The sequence below is a fragment of the Equus caballus genome, chromosome 12 (assembly GCF_041296265.1).
Source record: "Equus caballus isolate H_3958 breed thoroughbred chromosome 12, TB-T2T, whole genome shotgun sequence".
Classification (NCBI taxonomy): domain Eukaryota; kingdom Metazoa; phylum Chordata; class Mammalia; order Perissodactyla; family Equidae; genus Equus; species Equus caballus.
Genome location: NC_091695.1, coordinates 9,821,206 through 9,836,499, shown reverse-complemented (window position 1 = coordinate 9,836,499; position 15,294 = coordinate 9,821,206). Strand labels below are relative to the sequence as shown.

Here is a 15,294-nt window from a genome sequence, read left to right as displayed (position 1 = left end):
TCTTGAGGGAGTGTGGTGATGGGGATGGCAGCTGGGCAGGAGAAGGGGCTCCCTCCAGAGAGCTCGCAGTGGCCCCGGGAGCTGGGACCCCTGTTTGGCCTAAACATACAGGGTGGCAGGCTCTTGACCTGCCTGTCCCTGTGTCTGCTGGCCAGCTTTGGGCTACTCGCACATGTGCATGAGCTCACTAAATGCTCAGGACCCCCCTCGGAAGCAGGTACTGTAGCATCATCCTCATCCTCCAAGGGGGAACCGAGCCCTGGGGCGGGGGGAGTGGCTTGTCCAGCATCACACAGCTAGTAAGCGATGGAGCCAGAATCTGAACCCAGGAGTCAGAATCAAAACCGGCTTTGCTGGAAAGGGCTTGTCTGCTTTTGTGGTGACACCAAATGCTCACAACAGCCCTGCTAGGTGGACTCCAGCCCCATTTTGCAGAAGGAAACAGAGGTTTAGGGATGCATGTGGCAAAGCCGCGCATCCTCCTGAGATGCTGAGCTCTTTCTACAGCTCCAGGCCAGGAGTCGGGACAGCTGTGTCGGGGGCCGGGATGGGGAGAGGGCAGAAGCCCCGCCCCATCTGATCTGAACAGTGATGAGGCCCCTGAAATTGGCCGAGGGGTGAGGGGAGGTCTATGTACTCTGCCCCCTACCAGGCAGGACCCTGCCAGCACGGTGGACAGTGGGAGGCTGGGCACAGATGCCCCCGGGTCTAGGCGCGGCCCAAGGGGCTTTAGGCTGGAACTTTGTCTAGGGACGGGTCTCTGGGCAAGATGAAGCCACTTCAGGCCCACTCCCAGAGCTCGGGTCTCTGCAGCCTTGCGGGGGAGCCTTGAGGTCTAACTCAGGGGCTGCGCCCCATGCCCGGCCCCAGGGCTCAGGGAGGCCGGGAGGGGGTCATGGTTTTCTCCTCTATTCCTCCCCTCCCGTTCCAGCCGGGGTCCCCCAGAGTCACCGTTCCCTGCCCAGCGTCTCAGGCTGGCAGGCGTCCTGAGTGAGACCCGGCCCGCCTTCCTCTGGACACGAAGGCTGGAATGGGAGGCTCGGGTGATGCAGAAGGCTGGCCCAGGGACGGGGCGAGGCGCTGAACCCTGTGCGAATGGCGGCAGGAGGCCCCCACCCATTGCATGCTGGCTCCTGCCTGACACGGCTTCTCCGCCCTTTTGAGTCCCAATTGCCCTGAACCAACTTCCCTTCTCTCCTTGCCCTCCTGCATCCCCCAGGAAGTGGCCGGCTCCTGACTGCTTTCTCACGTGGCGCAGGTGGAAAAGCCAGCCTGGGAGCCTGTCACGCTCCCCCATCCCTGCTGCTTCTGCACAGCCCGGGACGCCACCTCACGTGGCCGGCTCCCCTGAGACCTTCGGAAAGTCACCAATGGACGTGGGCGTGGGCGAGACCATGGACGTGGTTTGGGCAGCATAGATATAAATATTTTTCCCCTAAACGGCCCCAAGTTCAAATTAGTTGCTACAATTTTGTGATACCCAAACCTAATAATAACTAATAGTATTGAGCGTTTACCAGGTAGCAGACCCTGCTGGGCACGTCTCCTGCGTTCTCTTATTTAATCCTCAACAGGAGGTGGGTACCATTATTATCCCATTTTACAGATGAAACCGAGGCTCAGAGAATGTAATTAACCGGCCTGAGTTCATTCATGTGATTACTAAGACATGGCAGTGATTCAGGCCCAAGTCTGCGGGCTCCAGGCTCCTGACAAGACACCAGCCCATGGCTGTGGCACCAGAGAGGGGGCGTCCCCTGTTCAGTTTCCAAACTCCCCAACCCAGTGTGGCTCTGCCCTGAAGCAAGCAACCAGGCAGAGACGCAGGGAGGTGGCCAGCACCCTCCCCTGTGCCAGCTGGAGGCCCCAGGGGATGACCGATCCTGCCACCCCTTGACAGATGGGAGCCCTGAGGCCCGGATCCGGGCAGAGCCGGGGTGAGGTCACCCAGAGCCTCAGGGGTCTCCTCCGCAGGCCCCTGCCTGGCCAGACAGCTTTTTTAATCCAGCCCCTCCCACCGCCCCAGATGGCGCTCATCCCATCTGTGCCGAGCGGCCAGGGAGGGGTTCTCTGATGAAGACGAAGCGCTCAGTTCATAAATCACCCCTCCCACTTTCACTGCCCCCGGCCCTGGGCATGCTTTCCGGAGAAAGAGAAAGCAGGGGGACGTGAGCGATGGCGGAGCCCCATCCGAGCAGCCCCAGCGGCCGGGCTGCTGCAGAGCTGGGAGATGTCCTGGGTGCGCCCGCCAGGCGAGGGCGCTGTGGCCCCGCAGAGAAGCCTCACCACCGAGGCCCAGGCTCCAGCCAGCGGGGCGCCGCCCAGGTGCCGGGCGACCAGAGCCTCCACCGCCCCATCCGCCTCATCCGCGAGCTGGGGATTCTGCCATCTAACTCCCAGGTCATTGAGAGGATGGGAGACGGTCGGTGGAAGCACTTTAGGGCTGCACGGGCGTCCGCTCCTTCCCCTGCATGCCAGGCGCCCGCTAGTGCCAGCCTGTGCCTGGTCCACGGCACTGAGATCAGGGGCTGCCCTCGCTCCAGGACTCACTCAAGCCCAGTGCCATCAATAACCCGGTACTTGGAGAGGAGTGCTAGCAGCCTCAGCAACCAAGTGCTCCGGGCATGCTGGGCAGCACAGAGAAAGTGTTGACCACTGGGGGCTGCGGGGGGAGCCCAGAATCTGGGGGGGCCCATGTGCCGGGAGGACAGGGCAGGGCCCAACAGTGAGCCCCCAGGATAATGCCAAGCACTGCGTCATGGCCTGCACCTATAATGATCTTACTTGACCAGCATTCCGTTTTACAGATGAGGAAACTAAGGCTCCGAGGGGCTAGAAAGGCCCCAGAGGTAGAAAGGGAGGGAGCCAGAACAGACAGCCAGGTCTGCCCGACTCTAGGACGCACATTCCCCTCCATCCGGGGCCCAGCTTGTCGCAGTCAAAAGGATTCCTGCCATCAGGTTCGAAGCCGAGTGGGGAAGCCTCATTTGTTCGCTGGCGGTGCCTGCTGGGCCTCATCCCGAGACAGACGGTCTCGTAAACAAGCAGTTGGCCTGAAATCCTGGCGCGCCTGGTGATGGCACAGACACGGGGACATGGACACAGCTGGGCGGGGACACAATCTAATTAGGCTCCCCGAGAGGGTTAAGGACACCATGCAGAGTCTGCGTGGATGCAACCGGACCCTAAATGGCAGCCTCCCTGGCCCCAGACTCAGACGTGAATGGCTGGGAAGGCCTGTCTCTGGTCTACGGGGCGAACCAGGCCAGGTGCTCGGTCCCGCCACAAGCCCCTTCTTCCGCCCCAGAACTCCGGCGGCCGGTTTCCCTTGGAGAATCTTCAAAGAAGGAAGAACCTTAGCAAGGGCTGACTCCAGCTCCCTCTTTTCCCACTGGGGGCTGCTGAGGCCCAGAGAGGGGCAGGGTCTTGCCCAAGGTCACACAGCAGGGCTGGAAGGAAGAGCTCCTGATTTGAAGCCGGCTGCTCTTCCCACCATTCAAGGTGGCCTCCACAGACTGCCATCGTCCGTCATCTTGGCTTCTGGAAGCATTTTACGCATCTTAACTCACTGAATCCTCGTAAGGGCCCCAGGAGATGGGCACTCCAGCTTTACAGATGAAGGAACGGAGGCTCAGAGAGATGAAATCACTGGCTCAAAGTCACACAGCAGGTTGGAGGAACTGGTGGGACAGGGCAGGGTTCCTCGTCCTTCGGCCTGGCTGTCCTCCACAGGTGTGGCCCTGGGTACTCTGGGCCTGTGGATCCCTGAGCAACCTGGCCACAGTCCGTGCCTCCCATGCTCCCCCCGGACCTAGGCTGGACTCAAGCCACAGTGGAGCTCACCCCAGGCTCAGGGCAGCAGGGCCATCCTGCGGCCTCTGCACTGGGTCGGCCCGTTCACAGGGGCTGGGCCCTTTGAACTCGGGCAGGAGCGGAAGAGGGGAGGTCACTGTGCCTCAGGCACAGCTTTGGCCTCAGGACCCCGGAGTCCGAGTCCAGGGAGAGCCCAACAGCGGATGCAGCTGAAGCAGGATGAGGGACTGAATTCCGGGGCCCGGAGGGACAAAGGGGCACCAGGTGCCCTGTCCTTCAGGCCCCGAGCCCTCCAGGAAAGTGGCCCTGAGCCGGCCCGAGATCTGGGAAAGCAGGTGGAGGAGCGAACGAGCAGCCGTTCCAGGCCAGCGCGGGGCTCCCGGGATCGAGGGGGTAGGGGGGCAGCAGGGACCCAAGCCGTCCTTCCGGGGGTGGCGGGGCCTCTGGCATCCGGGAGGTGGTGTGGGCGCTGAGGCCCAGGGAAGAAGGCAGCCTCCCATTGGGGTATAGGCACTCGGTGGCCGGCCAGGCCTGGGGAAGGGGCTGCAGGCAGGGGCCTGGCTGCTCCCCGGGGTTCAGACCGTCCTCCCGGCCTGCCTGGAGGGCCAGGGAACAAGCTTCCTCCCAGCCGTCCTCTCGTGGTCAGTCACACCCGAAGGCGCTTCATTCCCCGTGTACTGAGCACGCCAGGCGGTGGTGGGACCCGCGCGGCCCTGGGCCTGGGGACAGGCCAGCAGACACCCTCTGGAGCTCCTCTGGCGCTGGCAGGTGTCCCCGTGGCCCAGCCTCCCAGAAGCCCCCTCCCCCACGCTGGCTCAGGGCCAGCGTCCCACCCGCCTCATTGTCCAGGGCGCCGCCCAGAAGGTTCTGTTAAACTTCATGCTGACCAGAGCCTGCTTTTAGTTAGCGCCTACTGTATACACGGCCTTGAACTAAGGGCATACAGATCCTCACAAGAATCCTAGGAGGCACGTCTGCTCCCCATCGCCCTGTGATGGAACCCGGCTCAGAGACGGTGAGCAGCCCGCCTCAGGTCACTCAGCCAGGCCTCGACGGCCACCTGGCCTGACTGCAAAGCCCAGCTCTTAGCCCCTCAGTAGGGGGTCTCTTACTCCCCCCAGCCCCTTTCACAGTCTAGAGAAGCCCATGGACCCCTTTTAAATGCATAAAATAAAATGCATAGGATTATAAAGGAAACCAATTATACTGAAGTGCAATTATCAAAATTTTTTTTTATCAAAGTATTTTTTAAAAACCACATTTGTAAGAGTAATCCAAGGGCTTCTCTAGTAACACATTCAGTCCAAGATCTCGCGATGGATCCAAGAACTGTTGCAATTCCAAGCAACTATAACCCTTTTCTGGTGCTATGAAAATATCTGTTTATATTTACTGATGACAAAAAGACAAAGATTGCTAACAGTTCTGTGGCTTGTTGCCCGTGATCAGAGTTGAAGGAAATGCTTGGTTTCAGTTAAACATTAGTGAAAGTGAAGATACAATTCCCCCCCCACCAAGTTCACTGGTCGGTCCCTCGAGTTCCGTGTGCCCCGTGGACCCCGGACGGGAACTCCTGCCGTAGACTGACTCCATCCCGGCAGGGACGCCCCGGCCCGTCTGGTCTGTGGCTCCTCCATCGGTTTGCTGATCAACAAGTTCCATCCGTCCCCAGACAAAGGTCGCCCTTTCTCCTCTGCCCACCCCCGGCAGAGGCAGAGGGGCAGAAAGCTCGCAGCGGGAGCAAACGGGACCGTGGGAGCAGGAAGAGGAGTGGTCAGAAGCCTAAACCGACCGACCGCAGGCGAATGCGGCCATCTTCCCGCCCAGGGCAGGCCAGCCAGCCTGGGGGGCCAGGGAGCCGACCAGGGTCTGCCGATCCCCAGGGGAGCTCGCTAAGACCTGGAACCTCCAGCCCCAGGCTCTGAGATTTGGATTCTGTGGGATCAAGGAGGGGCCCAGCCGTCTTTCTTTTTGGTACAGCCCTGGGGGGCTCCACCATCAGGTTCAGAGACCTCAGGGTAAGAAGCCCCCTGAGGTCTGTCTGGGAGACCGGCAGGAACAGGCAGGCTGAAAATCATGCCCCCAAAATTTGGGGGTAGCCGTGCAACCAGCCACGGCCCATCTGCCGGTCAAATGCCCAGAGGTCCTTTCTCCGCCGTTCCCAGCAGCTGGAGCTCAGGTCCTCTGACATGACCCAGCATCCAGCACTTGGCCCATCGCTCCTCCCAGCCTCCCATTCACCTTGCCCTTCCAGGGGAGCCCGAACCGGACAATGATTGCATCCCACTGGCCTCCTGCCGGGACCAGCCCACAAATGGAGTGTGTGGAACAGAGGGTTTCCTTCCCTGGAAAGCCCTGCGTTTGCAGAGAGCCTGGGCTGCGGCGGGAGGCAGCGCGCGTCCCTGCTCCCCACAGGCATGATGGCGAATCGAATCTAGAGAAGCTGGTTGGGACCCGCTGAAGTGTCCCCTGGCCAGGAGGGGGGGCTCGGGGCCTCAAGGCCACCCACCTGGCCCCAAATCACCTTCAAGGAGCAGAGGCCACACAGAGACCAGGAGGAATTGGCAGGACTGGGGGCCTGACCCCCTCGGGCTCCCGTCCTAAGGGGGCACCCACAGGACGAGGCCCATCCTTGTGGTTTTCTGGCACATCCTTCCAGCTGGAGAGGGAGCTGCCCCAGAAAGTAACCCAGGCGTCACCCTCATCCTAGAGCCGAGGAGGCTGGTGTCCAGAGGGGAAGGGACTTGCCCAAGGGCCCACGGCACAGCCAGGACCGGACAGCACAGTCCAGAGTCCCAGCCTGGGCTCTCCCAGCTGCAAGCCAGGGGCGGCCTCAAAGTGCAGCCCAGGCAGGACCAGGCCCTGGGGACGTGAGCGTGGCCTCGGCAGGTGCCGCCGGACTTGCACCAGGATTGGGGGAGCAGGAAGGGGGAACGCCGGATGTGTCCTCTGAGCGGACCCTTGCTGTTGGACCTTCTCCCCCAGATGAAGCCTGTGGTGGCCGGGTCTTACTCCCTCTGAGTCCCTCCAGGGCGCACGGGGTACTAGACAGGATACTCTCAAGTGTCACAATTGCTCCTGCATCACGGGTGCCAGGAACCGTGCAAAGTGCTGTCACAGCGTCATCTGAAATGGGTGAATTATCCTCAAGTTACCTGGGATACACTGAGGCTCAGAGAAGGCAAGTAAGCTCCCCACGGTGGCCCAGCCAGTGAGGAACAGAACTGGGGTTCTGTCCCCAGAAGGCACGCTGCTGCGCAGTGCCAGGGCGCCCAGCGGGCAGTGGGCTGTTAGCCAGCACGCCCGCAAGCAGAAGCAAGCGCCTAAGAGGAACTGGCAGGAGGCACGAGTCCTGGGTTCAAGTCTGGACTCTGAAAACTCCGCAGATGCCTGCCCTCCCTCTGACCCGCGACCCCTCGCTGGGTCTCACGGAAGCTGCATCTCTGAGGCTTGGTACACCCAACCCTTCTGCCCGCCAGCTCTGCCTTCCCATCTCACCCTCCTCGGGGCCGGGAGCTGCAAGAGACCCTTTGTTTTGGTTTGTTTTTTGTTTTTCATTTTGTTTTGAGGAAGATTAGCCCTGAGCTAACTACTGCCAATCCTCCTCATTTTTTTTGCTGAGGAAACCTGGCCCTGAGCTAACATCCATGCCCATCTTCCTCTACTTTATTTGTGGGATACCTACCACAGCATGGCTTGCCAAGTGGTGCCATGTCTGCACCCAGGATCCGAACCATTGAACCCCGGGCCGCTGAGAAGCGGAATGTGCGAATTTAACTGCTGCACCACCGGGCCGGCCCCTGCAGGAGATCCTTTGAAAGACCTGCTAATCCACCCCCAAATACGCAGGGCTGTTGGTGGGCAACCTGCCTCGCATGCATGCGTATTTAAATATGTAATGGCTTCATGGGTATTGAGGGGGCCTGGGAACCGGGAGGCCAGGGCACAGGTCTGAGTGGGGAGCCCTGGCAACTCCCGCCGGAGCAGCCCCCGCCCCCACGCAGAGAAGGGACCCAGGGCTCCCAGCTTCTGCTGCTGGACTCGTCCTGCGTGACCAGGTCGACAGGATAAAGCAGATGGGGACGGGAACCTGGGAAGTGAGTAAGATGCAGAATCGCGCTGTGGGGTATTGATGGGGGCTGTGGGCCGGGGGGAATTTCTCTGTGGCGGGTGGACAAAGGCAACTTTGTTTCTTAAGTGCCTACTCTGCAGCTCTCACAGGATCTCCTTCAACCCTCACGCTAACCCTATGAGGCAGCCTACAGTTATGCCCAATTTACAGACAACATGATCACAAAGTGGGCAGACGACAGGAACAGACATTTTTCCTAAGATATACAGGTGGCCAACAGGCACATGAAAAGATGTTAACATCGTTAATCATCAGGGAAATGCAAATCAAAACTACACTGAGATATCACCTTACACCCATTAGAATGGCTATAATCACCAAGACAAAAAATAACAAATGTTGGAGAGGATGTGGAGAAAAGGGAACCCTCATACACTGCTGGGGGGAATGTAATTGGTACAGCCACTATGGAAAACAGTATGGAGATTTCTCAACAAACTAAAAACAGAAATACCTTATGACCCAACTACCCCAGTACTGGGTGTCTCTGCAAAGAACTTGAAATCAACAATCTAAAGTAACATACGTACCCCTATGTTCACTGCAGCACTATTCACAATAGCCAAGACCTGGAAACAACCCAAGTGCCCATTGACCAATGATTGGATAAAGAAGATGTGGTATATACATATAATGGAATACTACTCAGCCAGAAAAAAGGGCAAAATCGTCCCATTCACAACAACATGGATGGACCTGGAGGGTATGATGTTAAGTGAGATAAGCCGGACAGAGAAAGACAAACACCACATGATTTCACTCATGTGAAGAAGATAAACACACAGACAAAGAGAACATATTAGTGGTTACCAGAGGGGAAGGGGGTTGGGGGGTGGCCAAAAGGGGTAAAGGGGCCCATTTATATGGTGATGGACAAAAATTAGACTATTGGCAGTGAGTGCAATTGCAGTCTATACAGAAACTGATATATAATACTGTACACCTGGAATTACACAATGTTATGAGCCAACATGACCTCAATAAAATAATAAAAAAAAAAATACAGCCGAGAAAACTGGGATCAGAGAGATCAAGTGACCAGCCCAAGGCCACACAGCCGCTGCGCGGCAGACTTGAACCCAGGGCAGTGCGGCTGCAAAGTGCTGTCTCCACTGCATCTCTCAGGAGCCAGGGCTGCCGACACGCCCGCTGCCGGTAACCGTAAGGACCAGCAGGTGCGACGTGCCTCCCGCGGGCCAGGCACTGTGCGAAGGGCTTGATGCCTGCAATGCGCTTAACCCTCACCAGCCCCTGCGAGGAAGGCACTGTCACCCCCATTTCACAGACGTGGCAACTGAGGCCCCGAGAGGGGAGGTGGGACGCCAAGATGACAGGTGAGCGAGGGGCCTCAGCAGGGGACCCCAGAGCTGTCCTCTTCATCTAGCTCTTCTTTGCCCGAATTTAGAAAGTTCTATGACAACGACAAATAAGAATAAATAAATAAAATCAAATGTACAATCGTTGTTCCCCTCGTGCTGTGTCCCTGTCTTCCCAAGTCGGACTGGACGGCGAGAGGAAATTCTCCCCACTTAGTAAGAGAGATGAGTCAGCTCGAGGTGTGGCTTCAGCGACGCGCTCTACACACAGACACGCACAGACGCAACAGAGACGCAGCCGCACAGCACGCGGACACACAGACGGACAGACACACCCCACAGACAAACGCACAGACACGCACACATACAGACACAGAGACAACTACAGCCACACGTGTACAGAGGCACGTGCACGCGCACACACGCTCAGAGCCACGGCCACTGGTCACTCCCCCGCCCACTGAACGGACCAACTATAGTGTCACGGAAAAGACGGAAAAGGCATTCCAACTCACTTGGCCGCTGCCAACGTCACGACTATGTTAAACAGGCAAAGCGATCTGGTCTTGTTCTTACAGATCTGCAGGAAGGAGGACAAACCCCACAACCCCATTCTGATGTCTCCTCCTCAAGGACGGACGTCCTTGCTGGCCTCTAACCCAAGTCCCTCCTGCTTTACACGAATCACGACACAACTCTTGGCACCGACACTCGGCTTTACAGCTCCCAGAGCCCTGCTATTTTCATGCTCTTGCTTGATCCTCATAACCATCCCGAGGCAAGCAGGGCAGAGAGGACTGGATTTTATGGGGAGAGAGGCCCAGAGACGTTAAGGAGCTTGCCCAAGATGACACAGCCGCTTCGATCTTGCTGCTGATTTCCGGCTCTTTTGAGGACTCAGGTCACTGACCAGGTCCATCAGTCTCACCTGCCTGCTCCTCTCTGCAGGGGGCTTCCTGGGGCCTCGGCCTGTCTGTGTGCAGTCAGGGGATGTCCCCGGCCCGGCCCCCTCCCTCCCGCCTGAGCGAGGCCCGGTGCAGCAGGAAGGCGGCCCTCTCCCAGCTGGGTTACCCCGAAGCTTCCCCACCGCAGGCCCCAGGGGCAGAAGCTTCCTGAGTGCACGGCCCCGCCTCCTCCTCACAGCATCCTCCGTCCAGGAACTGCCATCGGAGCCGAAACCAAGCCCCGCCCCCAGCCTCACGTCCTCGGGGGGGTCGCTGCCCACTTCCTTCTGCCGGGTAATAAATATTAGAGACACTGGGTCGTCCCGGGGCAGCTGTAATTGATTCCAGGCACCTGGCCTGAATTAGGGAGGCCACAACCCCTTCCCATAAGAGGAATAACCACAGGTATTTGGAGCCCAGGTTAAGGAGGGCAAGGACCTGAGAAGCAGTGAGACCGGGGCAGAGCTGGAGAAAAGCCTCCGAGGAAATGAATCAACTGGAAAATGCAGGGCCGGGGCCTGAGCGGATGGCCAGGCGGGAGTCCCGGAGCGCGGTTTTCTCTCCTCCCCGTGAAAAGTCCCCCAGCCGCTCCTAGGGGCCCTGACGGGGCGCACGGGTGGGGAGGAGGCCGGGAAGGGCTGGCCTTGGATGGAGACGGGCCAGGGCTCAGACACAGAGGAGCCAGGAGATGCCGCGTCCCTCCGCAGAGCCTGTCACCCGTGCCACCAACACGGGGATTTCCGGGCCAGGCAGGAGGTGCTGCCAGGGAGGCTCGGGGACGAGCGAGGGTTGGGTCTCACGGAGCTCCAGGAGAGGATTTCTACCTCCTTTGGGCAAAACAAACAATGATAAGGAATGAACTTCTCCAGGGCTCAGAATGGGACAGAAGCCCCACGTGGCTCATCCCACGGGCGGGCGCTGGGCCGACGGGCAGCCGAGGGAAGGAACACCGACGTGACGGGGACAATGGAGGGTGTGCCAAGCACTCATCGAGAGCAGGCTGGCGCCTTTCTCCGTCAAGGGCCAGACAGTAAATCTTTCAGGCTTGGTGGGCATATCGTTTCTGTCACAACCGCTCAATGCTGCCTTGTTCCAGAAAGCAGCCACCGACTGAGGCCCGGCTGTGGCCACCACCACTTTATTGACAAAAACACTGGGCCGGCCATAGTTTGCAGACAGACCCTAAGGTATATTTAGGGACTCCCCTTGGGCTGGCGTGGAGGACTCGAGGTGGACACGTTTCCCCTGTGGTGTGGGGGACAGAGAATGGGAGAGAGAACAGAGCAAGTTCCCAGAGAGCTGGATCCAGCCCTGTATTCAGGCTGTGTGGCTTCTGCCGCGTCCCAGCCCCTCTCTGAGCCTCAGCAGCTTCCCTGGGACCACGGGGGACAAAGATGGTACCACCTCCCAGGGTCGTCGTGAGGGTCAAAGGAGGCCCTCGTGAGCGATGGGCAGGGCCCTCGGCAGCCAGAAAACGCTGGGCAAGAGGTAATTAAGCTGCAGCCGGCGGGGCCACAGCTGTGCCCCCCGGGGGGCTGGTGAGGCCCGGCTCCAGGCTCCGAGCGGGGATGCCACAGCCTGAACAGCACAGGGAGCTGTCCCACAGAAGGGGCGGAAGGAGCCAGAGGAGCCGGACTGGCCCCCACCGAGGCCGGGCTGGACCCCACTGCCTGTCTGAACCCAGGAGGAGGCCCTGGGCCGAGCCTTCGCCAAGAGCTCTGGGGAGCCGGGCTCTGCCACACAGGGCTGACCCTTCGGCCACGGCCATGGCCAAGTCCGGACGTGTCTGGGCAGCCACCTGCTGCAGGCTCGGCCCCTCTCTAAGGCAACAGTGGATGACAAAGGACCCGTGCTGAGCATCACAGGCCAGGACGTGCCCTCTGACTGGCCCACTGGGCTAGGGAGCTCTCGCGCCCGCTCTGTGGAAGCCCAACGGCAATTAGAAGGGGCCGGGAGGCTGGTGGGTGGATCGGAGCCGGCCACAGCCTTGCATCCCTGGGGGGGGAGGATGGTGGCCGGGACGGCGATGGTGAGAGTCGGCACTTACACGGTGCTTCTGGGTGTCGGGCACACTCTGGACACGTCACATCTATGAACTCATTGAATTTTCACAACCATCTATGACGTGGGTATAATTATTATGCCCGTTTTACAGATGAGGAAACTGGGGCACAGAGAAGTGAAGTAACTTGCCTAGAGTCACACAGCTATTAGGCCGGCATTGGAATGCAGGCAGTCTAGTTCCAGTGTCTGGGCTCAGAGGGTGTCTAAGATGTCCTGGAGCTGGTGGGGTGAACCCTGGAACCCTCCAGAAGCATGAAACCCACCGAAGAGAGTGTTGCTGTAGAAATTAGGGGGCTCAGCGACTAGTCCTTGCTCTGCCACTAACCAACTGCCTGATGTAGAGTGAGTCACTCTCCCTCTGGGGAGGCGGCACACAGACTGGCCAAAGGCATCAGAGGGACCAGGCGGAACCACCTCCCCAACTCGCGACCCATGCAGCCTTGGCCTCTGGCCTCGGTGTCCCCTGGAATCCCACAGGTGGTGTGAGCGTCATTGAGACCACACGGCCTGCCACACGGAAAGGCTCCCGGGAAGCGGGAGCTGTCAGCATCATTGGTCCGGAAGCCGCCCCTTTTGCTCGCCCAGCCCAGGCCCCGAGTGAGGGTTCCGCGGCTCACAATGCCAATGCCCAGCAAATGTCTGGTGTTGTCGGCTCCATTTCTGGGTGGCCAGGATGCAGGTACTTTCCATTTAGGAATGGAAATGGTGGCCTGAATATTTGATGAGTGGACCATTCTTTAAACCTGTAAATACAGCCCCACCTGCAGCCTCCAGGGCTAAGAAATGTCAGCAAAATAAAGGGGTCAGGGTTTAAAACGGTTCCGATGAAACCAGGGCTCTGGAAGCAGAGGGACACGGGATCTCAGGGTGCGTGGTGCGTCTGAGCTCGGCGGGGAAGGAGGCCACGCACCCACTCATGCACACCGGAGACGCCCTGCGGCACACGGACAGCCGTGGTGCCAGTCACCTGTGTGTCCCCATGTGGCCGGCGGGGGTGCCAGGAAGAGGGGTATGGGAGGGGGCTTCAGGCCAGGCTCAGATCAGGCAAACTAGCAGCTTTTCTGCAGTTCGGGAGGATGTTAGGATAAAAGGTACCACCCTCGGGTCTGGAGATCTGGGGTCAGGCTCAGCCTTCGCGACGCCAGCCAGCTCTGCAGCTGGGCCAACCCCACTCTCTCCACCCCGCGCCCCGTGGGCCAGGCTGTCCCTCTGCCTCCCCATCTCGGAGTCTCGTCTCTCTGTCTCGGGCTGCTCTCTCTCCACTCTCTGAAAGCGAATGTGCACACACACACACTCTGCCCACTTCCTGGAGAGGTGGCGGGCTACCCGCCGACGTCACCTGGAACACCTCCCTGGGGCCGGACATAATCCCCCAGGCCTGCCCTGGGAGTGTGACCCCCAGCGGGTGGTGACCACGTTTAATTTAGAGGCTGTGCATGTGTGAGCTGGGGGACAAAGCTGGCTTGCCAAAGGCGACCTCAGGACCGCCGGGGTCCTGCTGGGAGCAGGGGTCCTGGGGAGGCCGCCTTGCTGAGCAAAAGGAAGAACCGGCAGGTGTTTCATTTCCCTCTGGCTGCCCGTCATTAAGAAAGAGGAAGAGCCAGCAGCCCCGGGGGCAGGGTCTGGTTTTCCCAGGGCCCACGCGGGGGTGGGGAGGGGCCGTCTGGGGCAGGCTGGGGAAGGAAACTGTCCCCTGCTCCCGTCTGATCCTGTCCCAAGGAACTCGTGGGACCTTGAGCAAGTGACTTCACATCTGAGCCCCTGTAAGGTGACCCCAGAGCCACCAGGGCCCTGACCTCTTCTGCAGAGCTGGGTCATGGCCAGGCGACCGAAGCCACAGGCCCGCGCTGTCCGGAAGCAGCGCTGGGACCTGGGACAAGGGTTCTGAACTTTGCCCGAGACCACGGCCCCACCCCGCCTCCTCCTGGCTGTGATTCACGATAGCGAATGTCACTGGGGAACAGTCCACGGGAGTCACCTCTTCTGTTGAGCATCGTATCAGGACCGTGCAAGGTCCACGTCCCGTAAGAGAGAAACCCCAAAGAGAACCTGGAACCTGTGACCAAAGGGACCGGAGACAAGAGTTCACAGAGAAGCCACTTCTGAGCCGTGTGCCCTCGGGCGGCAGCAACTCCTCAGTGGGGTGAAGGAAATAGGGGTGCCCTGGGAGCCGGGCCTGGCGTCTGCGGGGGCTCCGCGAGGACCCACTCGCATCGCCGGGCTCCGGGGGGCCGGCCACACGCTTCCACGTGTTCACTGAAGCCTTCCGACCACCTCGCGAGCTCTCACCGCGCTCGGTTCACGGGTGAGGAAACGCGATGAGACCCCAAAGGAGCAGAGACCACTGGGGGCAGGATCAGGGCCAGGGCCGGCTGGTGCGAACGCTGAGGCCCTGGGCCTCTGCCCGATCTCTGCGCCTGGGGGTTGCCACGCACCGTTTTCAGGTCGTGCTTCCCTCCGAAATACGGGCTGACAGATCCTGTGCCCGACTCTATTGTGATGCTCAAAGAAATCCTTTATCCCCAGGATGCCTGTCCTGGTCCCGAGGCTACAGCTGCCCAGCCGCTCCCGGAGGAGCCTTCGGGACAGCGGCAGAGGTTCAGAGGGTGGCTGGGGACTGAGAAGCCGGGGCTGTGAAGGAGTCCCCCCCACCACAGCCCCTTCAGCTCTGGAGCCAGCTGACCAGGGGAGGACCAGTAACAAGATCTCGTCGCTTCTACAGAGCTTCATGTGGCAGACACAATTCTCCCACAAGCCTCTGTGGTAGGGGCCGCTATCCCTTTTTCAGCTGGGAAAACTGATGCTCAGAGAGGTTAAGTCACTTGCCCAAGGTCACCCAGTGAGAAAGTAGCAGGGCTGGGATTTGAACCCGGCAGTCTGGCTCCAGAGTCTGAGCTCGTAACCACTGACAGACACTGCCCCTCTCCCGTCTGTGATGGCAGGACCCCAGGCCTGTGTCGAAGGACTGAGAGCCAGAGGCTGCAGGCCAGCCCTTTGCTAGGGAGCCCTCCACAGCCACAAGGTG

General features: G+C 59.7%; 1 protein-coding gene across 7 annotated transcripts in view; it reads right to left on the bottom strand.

Annotated features, from left to right (window-relative positions):
• The window catches only part of TSPAN18 (tetraspanin 18), a 170,371-nt gene that overhangs the window by 26,974 nt on the left and 128,103 nt on the right, over positions 1-15,294 (bottom strand). Inside the window, exon 1 of one of the 7 annotated variants that reach the window (XM_070228650.1) lies at positions 9,777-9,799. The exons of the other annotated variants lie outside the window; for them this stretch is intronic. The gene's annotated coding sequence lies outside the window, so the exon portion shown is untranslated. Of the gene's footprint in view, positions 1-9,776; positions 9,800-15,294 lie in introns of those variants that run through there. 7 annotated transcript variants of the gene reach the window in all.